The following is a 10,627-nucleotide window of genomic DNA, read 5'->3' on the forward strand; positions in this document are numbered from 1 at the left end:
ATGAATAAATGTAAAGACAATTCATGAATAAATGTATAGACAAATGCATGAGTAATGTAAAGACAAATGCATGAGTAAATATAAAGACAATGTATGAAAAAAGACAAATGTGTGAATGAATGTAAACACGAATGCATGAATAAATATAAAGATAATGTATGTAATAAATTTAAAGGCAATTTATATAAAAAATATAAATACAATGTATGAAAAAAGAAGAGAGAAAAAAAAAAATATAAAGAGAAGAGGAAGATGCTAGTCTTCCTATGAAGAGAAAAAATATGGAGAGTGAAGAGAGAAGAAAAAATATATGTGAGGTAGTGTGAAGTGGTCTTTGTGAGAGGAAAGAGAGAGGTGTTGAGCTTGTTAGAGAAATCTAAACAAAAATATGAAAATATGTACATCAAAAATAGAAATGCCCCCTCCCTTTTACCTATAATATAAAATGACCACATTTATTATTCAAAAAATAAAAGAATGCCACCCCTTGTCCCCTTTACCCCTTTTAACCCATGTGTAAAAATATATTAACCAATGGATCAAGAACTCAACCCTTCACCTCAAATGTCAAGTTTTTAAAAGGTGACGAGACCTTGACTTGATTGAATTTTTGCTCTGCGTTAAAAAGTTAATTGCTCTGGTTTTCTCTGCACTGACAGACTGTACTAAAATATAGTTAACTAGTAATAATAATGTATGTATAAAATATAAATATTAATGTATAAGATATCAAAATATACAGGCTATTAAATTAAGAAACAATTATGATCTGCACAAAAAATGGTAGTATTACGCTGTACATGTGCCAAAATAATGTTTCTCGAAAATGACAATAAATTTATAAAATTCCTAAAATAAGGATAATTATCGAAAAATGCAAAAATGTTGTTTCGTGCTCTTTAACGAATTAGCCCCCCCCCCCCCCCCCCCCCCAAAAAAAATAAACGTTAATTTTAAGCATGGCGAGCCAAAATTAGGTGTCAACACCACTGACATACACCCTTATTCCCCTTAAAATTTCTAAGTATAGAGAGTGTGATATACATCAATATACCATTTAAATACAACGCTTTTCTCTGAAATTTACTAAGTATAGGCAACTTACTATACCTGATATACCTCAATATACCTAGGATATAGAGGGCAAAACCACCAAGAGGAGCATACCCTCTTATATCCACCTAAAACAACTCACATCATATTATGCATTTATACTCAGATTTGTGCCCTCAAACTTAATAAAACACAGCCAAATAAACACAACTTGGAATCAGATTAATGAGAAAATATTCAGCAAGACCAAAGTTCACTGGACATAATAGGTAAGATAAATGATCTAATGCATAGTACATGTCAATTAGCATATATGAGAACAAGTTATAGCAATGTCACAATATAGTAGAGGGGTTATAATGCAAGTTCTAAATGTTCATGACACACATGATGAGCCAAATAAGGAAACACTAAGCACATAACAAGTAACAGTAGGGAACATACACAAAAACTTCACAGATTCACCAAAGAAGACCTTAAGATGGACACAAACAATTAAGGGCTATTTTAATTTCTAAATGACACTATACTAAGCTCATTTTATGTCCAGATTTGACATAAGCAGTTTTAGACAAGAAATCTAGCCACAAATAAGCATTTAACAAGTCCAGAACATTAAGCATGGCAAGTTATGGCACAGGATACAAGTGTAAGTTCCACAAAGTCTTTTTTTTTTTTTTTTGTTCCCAACTTCAATCTCAAACAGCCTAAAATCTAACATATTCAAAGCTCCAGGCCTACTAATGATCTTCCAAATTTTAAGATATCAAATTTATGTCCGATAATGAATCAAGGTAATCAGCAGAACCAATCAATATAAGCAGTCTTTAAGAGCAATTTCTATAGGGTTTAAAGATGGCAGTTTTGAACTAAGTTTCATGCAGATGAATCTCACATTAGTTAAGCAGTCAACTTAGGATTACAAAATGACAAAGATACACTCAAGTTACACCCATGTTTGCAAGTATTCACTTAGAAGTCACAAAGACCAATGTATTATCAATAAATTTAAAAGGAAGAGGAGAGTGGGTGCACATATGATAAGCAATCTTAGATTTCACAAGCAAATGACAAAAGAGGTGAGTCACAAAAAGAAGCAATCAACAACTTTAGATTCCCACACCTAGTTTCTTTAAGTGATCATATTGAGTAGAGAGGACCAACTAGTCTTTAAGAAAATTCCAAATGTAAAATGCCAGTCACCAGCAACAAACCAACATGAATAAACAGATGACCAACATGAAAAAAGACAAACAGTTTGTGATTCATAAGCAAATCAGAAGTGGAAAAGAACTTCAGGTGAGGGGGGGGGGAGGAGGTGACAGATTTCAAGAATTCCAAGAACTGAGACACAAAGAAAAAAAAAGATCAGGGTACTGTCCTAAGTGCAGGGGATGATTCACTAGACAAGACTTAATTTCCAACAAACCAACCAGGTCAGGTGCTAGTATTACAAGCAAGTTAGGCACAAACAGGACCACCTAAGCATGATTTCAGTTTTAGCATTATATTAAGTTTACCAGTCCTGCAAGTTTAAATTAGAACCCAAAGGATAACCTGGTTACAAACTACTCTCAGAAAATTAGTGTGGTCCAACAATGTAAATAATGCACACATGGCTATTTATGCTAATCATTCAGCTAATGATAAATGCACAGAGAAGAGATGACTCAGTATCCACAAAATGATCAGGAAAGATTCATGTTACTTCTCCTAGGTCACATAATGATATATTTATGAGCAATGTGGACAAATAGTGTGTAAGAAACCAGATTTACAAGTTGAATCAATTACTCAAAAGGGTAGTGTGTCTTTGTTTATGTAATTACTTGTGACAAGCATTGGCACAGGCCAGCAGAGTTCAAATATAATAAAAGAAGAGAGATTGAACTTCATACTACTCAAATAAGTGAGTTTTGATGGAGTCGTAGTGTGAGATGATAAGTTTTAGACTTCAGTTAAGCTTAGAATGGACTGATCTTCAATATAGATGATAAACTTAATGGACAAGAGCCAAGATGGTGGTATACTGAACACAGACAAAGATCTTATCAAACTAAAGAATGAAACAAACATGGGTCAAACATCTTTTCCAGCAAGATAGGAGCAATAAGAGTGAATGCAGTCAGATTTCATATAAAAAACAAGAGAGGTATGCAAGTCATCTTAAAACAAGTTAAATAACCAAGTTATGAGGTCAGACAAGTTTCCCTTAGCAAACTTCCCAGTGTTTAGAGAATTTCCATGTATGTTTGACAGTTTAAAAATTCACAAGCTAGTAAAGTTATACCATTTATTCTCTTTTAAACACTTTAGCAGGACACAGAGAAATATTCAAATGGAACTAGATAGTAATAGAGGCATACAAAAGGGATTTCCCTACCATATCATTCATTAGACTTAGTCTAAACAAGAAGAAATAAAGGGAAACTAGCCTAAAGGATGAACAAAAGTTCAAACAACTCAACATTGAGAGCCAATGTCCCAGAACATCCTAAATTCAAGACTATAGAAAGTGTAGAGAGGTTCAGCACATTTTATGTTTTAAAACCATTTTCCAGACTTAAACCAAACCTCTGCAGCCATATAGGACCAATACACAAAAGCAAACCTCAACAATCCTCAGTGAGACACACCATCAGGTTGTTTGTAAAGAAAAGACAGATTCAATTTCACTTTTTGTACTAACCCTCTATTATATAAAGAAACTTAACTATTTTAAAAGCCTCAATCAAGTTAGACTTAACTTATTTAGGATTAACCACTTGGAATAAGCCTAGACAAATCACCATAAAGATTTGAAAGCACATAGTTCACAGAATGATGATTGAGTACTCAAAATAGTAGCAGAAATCTTCAAGTCAACTCAGAATTCCATCATGCCAAGTTTTCAACTATCTATAACAAGTATGTGGACACATACTTGTCCTGGGAAGATTACAAATGTAGCAGGCACTAGCAGGCAACCCCAAAAAGAGAAACAAGTAGGTTGAATCTCACCAAAAACCATCTAATATACCAAGTGTAAGCTAAACACATGTGACAGGACTAAAAGCAATCAGAAATAGCAACTCTCCAAACAAATAATAGCTAAATAGAGGAGTGTCACTTCAGCCTTCATTTTTTGACCAAAAATAGGAGATTGCAAGCAAGATACAAACTCAACTCTTCATCCATTTGCTTTTTTTAGCCTTATTATCCTATAATGAACCTTCCAAAGACTCTTTAACCCCTTTTTTACATTAATATATTCACCAAAACAAACCTATAGATACTGAAAACAACAACATTGGACTACACTATCTATTTTCTTTGTTTTAAAATCTTTCATTATCAAAGCAGTATTAAGCATGGCCATTAAACAACTTCCAAACACAGGACCAATTTCAAATAAATTCCAGAAAAACTAAGAATATCAATGGAACAGTAAACACCAGTCGTACGACTCCATTTCTTCTCCTATTTTTAGTTATTTTTTACACCTTATCATCAACTAATAGCAACAATACAACAACATTCATATACATATAAGTTCATTCAACATTCAATAAGTAACTTTCATTAAATAAAAACAACTTCAAAAATAGAGTGAATAAGGTAAAAACAAGAATGTTACCTTTTGTTGGGGCAACCTAAGGATCAAAGGGTGGAGATTGGATCAACACCTCAAGCCAACAACCAAAAGAACCCCAAACAACCTAGTTTCTTCTAATATTTTGTAATGTAGGTATTTTAGAGTAGTGTAACCTTTGTAGTATAGTGTAATAATAGTATAATGGTAGTATAATAGTAGTATTATGGTAGTAATTAGATGATATAGTATTTTTTGTAGGAAGGTAAAGACTTAGTAGGATTTGTTTTTTTTGTTTTTTTTGCCATGAATTTTCTTAGAAAAAAATTGGGATCCCTCCAATGGTCATGATACTTTCTATATATAGTATTAAGACTAGGGTTTAGGAGCAAAGGGGGTAAAAAAAACACTCCCACAGATTCCCCCTTAAATTTTAAACCTTAAATTCAAACAAATTGGAAATTTAGCAAAGGACAAAGGAATGTTTTCAACAAAATTTCCACAATTAGCACCATCACCAATCAGAAATGGTACACATCACAAAATACAACAAAAACACAGCATATTCTACCAAAAATTCAAGTAAAAATCCCATAAAACTAAGAATCAACAGAATAGTACGCCTCGTCAATAATAAAACAAAAAAATGCTACATTCTAGCGGTACCACAGTACAAATAGGATAGAATCCCCTTAAAATCGTACCCAACCACTAACCCACGTAGGAAATTCCTCCTTAGGTTCCTTCCTTAAGTGTTATGGGGCACAAGATGGCAAAGAGTTCGTGGCTCTGCTCATGGCAACCATAGCACGAAGGAATCTACAGTAACTTCATAAATTAGGATTCAATTAGGCATAAAAGCACAGATTCGAGGAAAATAAACCTGGGAATCACAAAAACTCGTGAGAAGGAACAAAAACCCTCAAAAGTCTGGCCAAGAATGGCCATAAATTGCCGTGAATGGGCCGCCAAGGGCGGAACCCTAGTATCGCCTTTCAAATCGCTTGAGAAGGGGAGTCGGGCAAAAAGAAATGAAAGTGGGGGGGGGGGGGGGGGGGGGAGGAGGGGGATGAAATTTTATATTTTACAAGGTTTCATCCCCTTTTTTTAAACAAATCCCCCCTTAAGCTTTTAAAAGGGTTAATTTAAACCCCCTCCCCCCCTGTTATATCCCGTATTTTTGCACGATGGATTATTCGTAAGCTAATCGACATAAGTTCAAGGACAAGGTTATTTTTGAGATATAGGACAAGGACCTTTTAATCCCGATTTTAATAAATGCATGATCTGCTAATCAATTGTAATTAGGGTGGAAATATTAGTGAAGATTAGGGATTAATTAAGTTAATTAGACCATTAAGTGGGCCCCACCAGATTTAGTTATTAAAAAATATATATAATAAAACATGGGCATGCTAGTGGGGCACGTGTCCTATGGATGGGCTGCCTATAAATATTACATGTGATGACTAATATTTACATTCTTCTTCACAAAAAAAATCCAATTGAAGCAAGAGCATGAACAGCCATGGCTGCCAATGCTCACGGCCAGCCTTGACTTTGAAAAAAAAATCTAGATTAAATCTCCAAGGTGCTTTACGTGTTCAAGGAGGCAGCAACATAAGGATATTGAATTGAGGAAGAAGAAGCGGTGTAATTGGTGCAAGTGATTATAGGATCTGTCCTAATTAAATTAAGGTAAGATTTCTTCTTCTTATGGTGTAATTGGAGTAGATGATATTGTAATTGAGAGATTAACTCTTATTAAGTGGAATTGGATGCAAGGAAATGTATACGTTAATGTTAAGGTTCTGTTTGGACCGTGTTGAGGTTGTTCCAATTTAATAATGGTGGATTAAGTTTGATTGGTATTGTCGTTATTATGGTATTGTATTTGAAGGTAATTTGTTTAGGTTGAAGGGCTGGAAATATAGTTATAGATATGTATGGGTGCTGTGTTCATAGTAATATTAGACTCGTTTTCATGTGTTTGTGATTTTGCGAAGTAAAGGTCGAAGATTGTATTTCGATGTTGTGGTTTCGATGGACTGTTTTGAACTTGCTACTGAAACGATATTGGAGTAATTTTCTTGTACATGGATGGTAGTTGATGTTGTTGTCGTGTTGTTGTTGATGTGGTTCATAAATTTGGAAGAAAACAAGTGTATAAGTATCGTAAACGAAGCGTATGTTGGTTTGTTTGGTGTATAGTCTTAGATGTTAATGATTTGGATTGAAAAAGGATTAAGAGAGGTTATTGGGTTGTTTGAGTTGTTTATGGGCTGAATTTTAAAGATTTGATATGGTTATTTCTATTATTGTTGTTGTTGGTATTGTTGTGATAATCGGAGAGTAATTGGATGTTTGGGTTAGGCGAGTTATATAGAGGAAATGCTGCCCGATTTCCGTTAAGTTCTTAACTAATCAAAATACTAATCAAGAAGTATGAACTAAGAAGTGATTGGTTGTAGATTTATAAGTTTGGGAAGTCGTAGTTTGTTAACAATAGTGTTACTCTCGTATTAAATAGGCTAAAGGGACGACGAAGGAAGCTTGGTTACGGTTGATCTACGACAGGTATGTGAAGGTATCTCTTCCTTCTTTTTGGCATGATCTTTATAAACAAACAGACGACGAGCATATAACTCCAAAGAAATTCCTATTCTTAGGGACACTAGGATGGCTAATGTCTTTGATTTCCAGAACCTATTTCATTATGTTTTGATACGTGTCTATGATTCCTGAAGTTCTATTTGATATGATCCATAATGACATTCGAGGGGCATTTGACATAATTGTTGTCTTTGATACTCAAGTGTTAGTTTATTCTACTTATTCTATTGAGTCTCAGATGATGATTTAGTTTGCATATGGTTGCTCACTACTCTGCTCGTGCATACTGTTCATATATCTTTCACCGAGTCCTGGGCCGGGTATGTTTTCGTGCACAGTTTCACTGCATTGTTCACCGAGTCCCTCACTAGAGGGCCAGGTACAGTATATATATATATATATATATATATATATATATATATACACATATGATGATGATGATATGATGATGTGATGATGGCACTGAGACCCCTGATGGGCTGGGCATGGTATACATGTATACGACTTTATTCACCGAGTCCATAATGGGCCGGATATGGTATATGATATAGCTATGCATGATTTTCACTTCATAAGGCACAAGTACAGTGGTATCTTGATTGTCATACTTGTCTCCTGTAATCTTTATTTCAGTCATGATCTTCTTTATGGTATTTCATGCTTTATATACTCAGTACATATCTCGTACTGACCCCCTTTTCTTCGGGGGGCTTCGTTTCTGTCACACCCTAGTCCTGATAGGGCATGACGGGCACCCGACTCTCATCAGAGTCGAGCGAACCCTTGGACATTCGCTCTATTAAAACCTGTCATTTCAAAAACTTTTAAGAATATAAAATTTGTTCAATTAGAAATCATTATCTCTATAACGATTATGAAAACGTTCAATCAAATAAGTACTTTAACCCAATTAAAATCATCTAAAATGCATGCTCTTTTAAAGTACACAAATGGTTCTGCTGACATCACTCTGTCGACATCTCGACAAACATACCACAAGACACTGTCTGCAAAGTCTCTAATATAGACGAAATACCATAACGTAAGTACTCTGACTCGGAAACACTCCGGAAGGAAATGGAGCTCACCAATTCAGCTGGAACATCTTCTACCAATATCCTCTACTCATCTGTATACACCTGCGCGGCATGAAACGCAGCCCCCGAAGAATGGGGGTCAGTACGGAATATGTACCGAGCATGTAAAGCAACACTGAATCATAGCACAAGAAGGTGCAGCAGTAAACAAGTTTAGAAATCAAACTGTAAGTAACCTGAAACAGCATTCTGAACCAAATCCTGTGGCCTTTACCCAAATTCTAGCATGCACAATATAAATACAGCATACGCAAATTCTAGAATACACAATATAAATATAGTATCACAATAGTCCCTTCGGACGGCCGTTTCCGGCATAATAATGATGGCCCCTTCGGGCAGCCGCTTCCGGCTTAATAATAACGATGGCCCCTTCGGGCATGCCGCTTCCGACATAATAATAATGATGGCCCCTTCGGGCATGCCGCTTCCGGCATAATAGTGATGATATGCAAAGTAAACATAAGTCATAAATGGAATGAAATAGTAAAACCTCGCACCCCGTTCGGAGTGGTTTTGAAAAATCAAACTTTATATTTCCTTTAGTATAAAACTAGTTTTCTCGAAATCATTAGTAAAATCATAAACACGTTTCAAGTCAATCCGAGTTGGCATAAGAAAGTTATGGACATTATTCAAATCTAACTTTATGTTTCCTTTAGTACAAAACTAATTTCCTCGAAATTATTGGTGAAACCATATGCACAACTCAATTGGCATAACGTAAACTGAGGCCATATGTTATATAACACGCTCAGACATAAGTTGAGGCCATAGCACACTCAGTGATCAGCTGAGGCCATAGCACACTCAGACTTAAGTCGAGGCCATACGTTATATAGCGCGCTCAGTCGCGTCATGAAATCATTTAAAAAAAAAAAAACTATTATGGACATCATGTATGCAATCAAACCCTTTTTATTTGTCTCCTTCGAGACTCACAAATTTAAATATAAAATGCATAGGTAAGAGAAAGACCTTATGAATGTCCCCTTCGGGATTTAGTCAACATTATGAATTCGCACAACTTGAGAATGCCCCTTTGGGCTTAAGAGGTCAAAGAACTCAGGATATCCTACATCTAGGAATGAATTCATTATGGATATCGTTACGCTTCGCACTTGTCATAGATCATGCCAAAAAGAAGGAAAGGACAGCTTTACATACCTGTTGACGACTAACTGCAAAACCGTTGGCCTTGTCGCTCTTTTAGCCTATTTAATATAAGAGTAACGTTATCGTCAGTAACTATATTTTCTAGCTCGTAAATGCGTAGCCCATCGCTTCATAGAACTTATCCTTTAGTTCACATATTTTCGTTTTTTTTGGGGGGGTTTTCTATTATCTAAGGACTTAACGAAAATCGGGCAGCACTTCCCCTATATATTCGCCTATCCCGAATTTCTAATTGCTCCGATTATCACAACAATACCAGCAACAACGATAACAGAAATAATCATATCAAATTAATCCTTAAAATTCAGCCCATAACATACTCAAACAACCACCAACAACCTACACGACAACAATCCCAACAACTTATACGACTTCCCACCATTAATTCGGTAGTTTTCATTTCACAATTTAGCTATGACCTGGATGAATTTAAATATACCTAGGAGAGGAGAATTATTACCTTATATGCCAAGAACTTCCCTTCTTCCACCTTACTTCACTTCAAAGAAATCCCTGATTTGCTAGAATCCAAAGGAACACGACGTTAGAATCACGTTACCGGTGATCGGAAACGTATATTTGTGTGTATTGTTGCTGCTCGGTAATGATTTGCTGGTCATTATTTTTGTCACGTCAATTTCTCCATTTCTCCAACAATGGAGTTATTTTGGTGCAATACGTACTGCTTGCTGTTTTCCCTTCCTTTTCATTACATACTTGGGTGGGATATTTAATTTTTTTTTTGATAAGAGATAATCAAGTATGTGATTCTATTCAATAAAAAAAGTTGCTGCCTTATCCTTGAGAGCACAATTCAAGAAATAAAAATAATCAATGGTTTCTTAGGGTGGCTTTTATATTCACACGTGTAATACTATAAGCCCATCTTAAGCTTTGTCATCACAATTCTATTTACAAGTTTATATGCTGCCCCTTGTTGCCACATGTCACCCACATTGTTTGGTCCACCTAACTTATTTATTTATCTTAATTTAATTCTTATTTTTCACTACAAACCCCAATTTAATTAATTATACACATAATTAATTTTTTGATCTCAATACACTTAAACTGTGATCACCTTTAGCATACTCCATATACCCATTGCCATGACCAT

The 10,627-nt window shown here is 35.1% G+C and overlaps 1 long non-coding RNA gene across 1 annotated transcript; it reads right to left on the reverse strand.

The window, feature by feature from the left end:
* Window positions 1-8,138: 8,138 nt before the first annotated feature.
* On the reverse strand, window positions 8,139-10,299 carry LOC132642425 (uncharacterized). The gene is made up of 3 exons (XR_009583150.1): window positions 9,971-10,299; window positions 9,502-9,548; window positions 8,139-8,376 (listed from the first exon to the last, which is right to left on the reverse strand). It is a non-coding gene; the product is annotated as an uncharacterized LOC132642425 (long non-coding RNA).
* Window positions 10,300-10,627: the final 328 nt, after the last annotated feature.

Source organism: Lycium barbarum, chromosome 5 (genome assembly GCF_019175385.1).
Source record: "Lycium barbarum isolate Lr01 chromosome 5, ASM1917538v2, whole genome shotgun sequence".
Lineage (NCBI taxonomy): Eukaryota > Viridiplantae > Streptophyta > Magnoliopsida > Solanales > Solanaceae > Lycium > Lycium barbarum.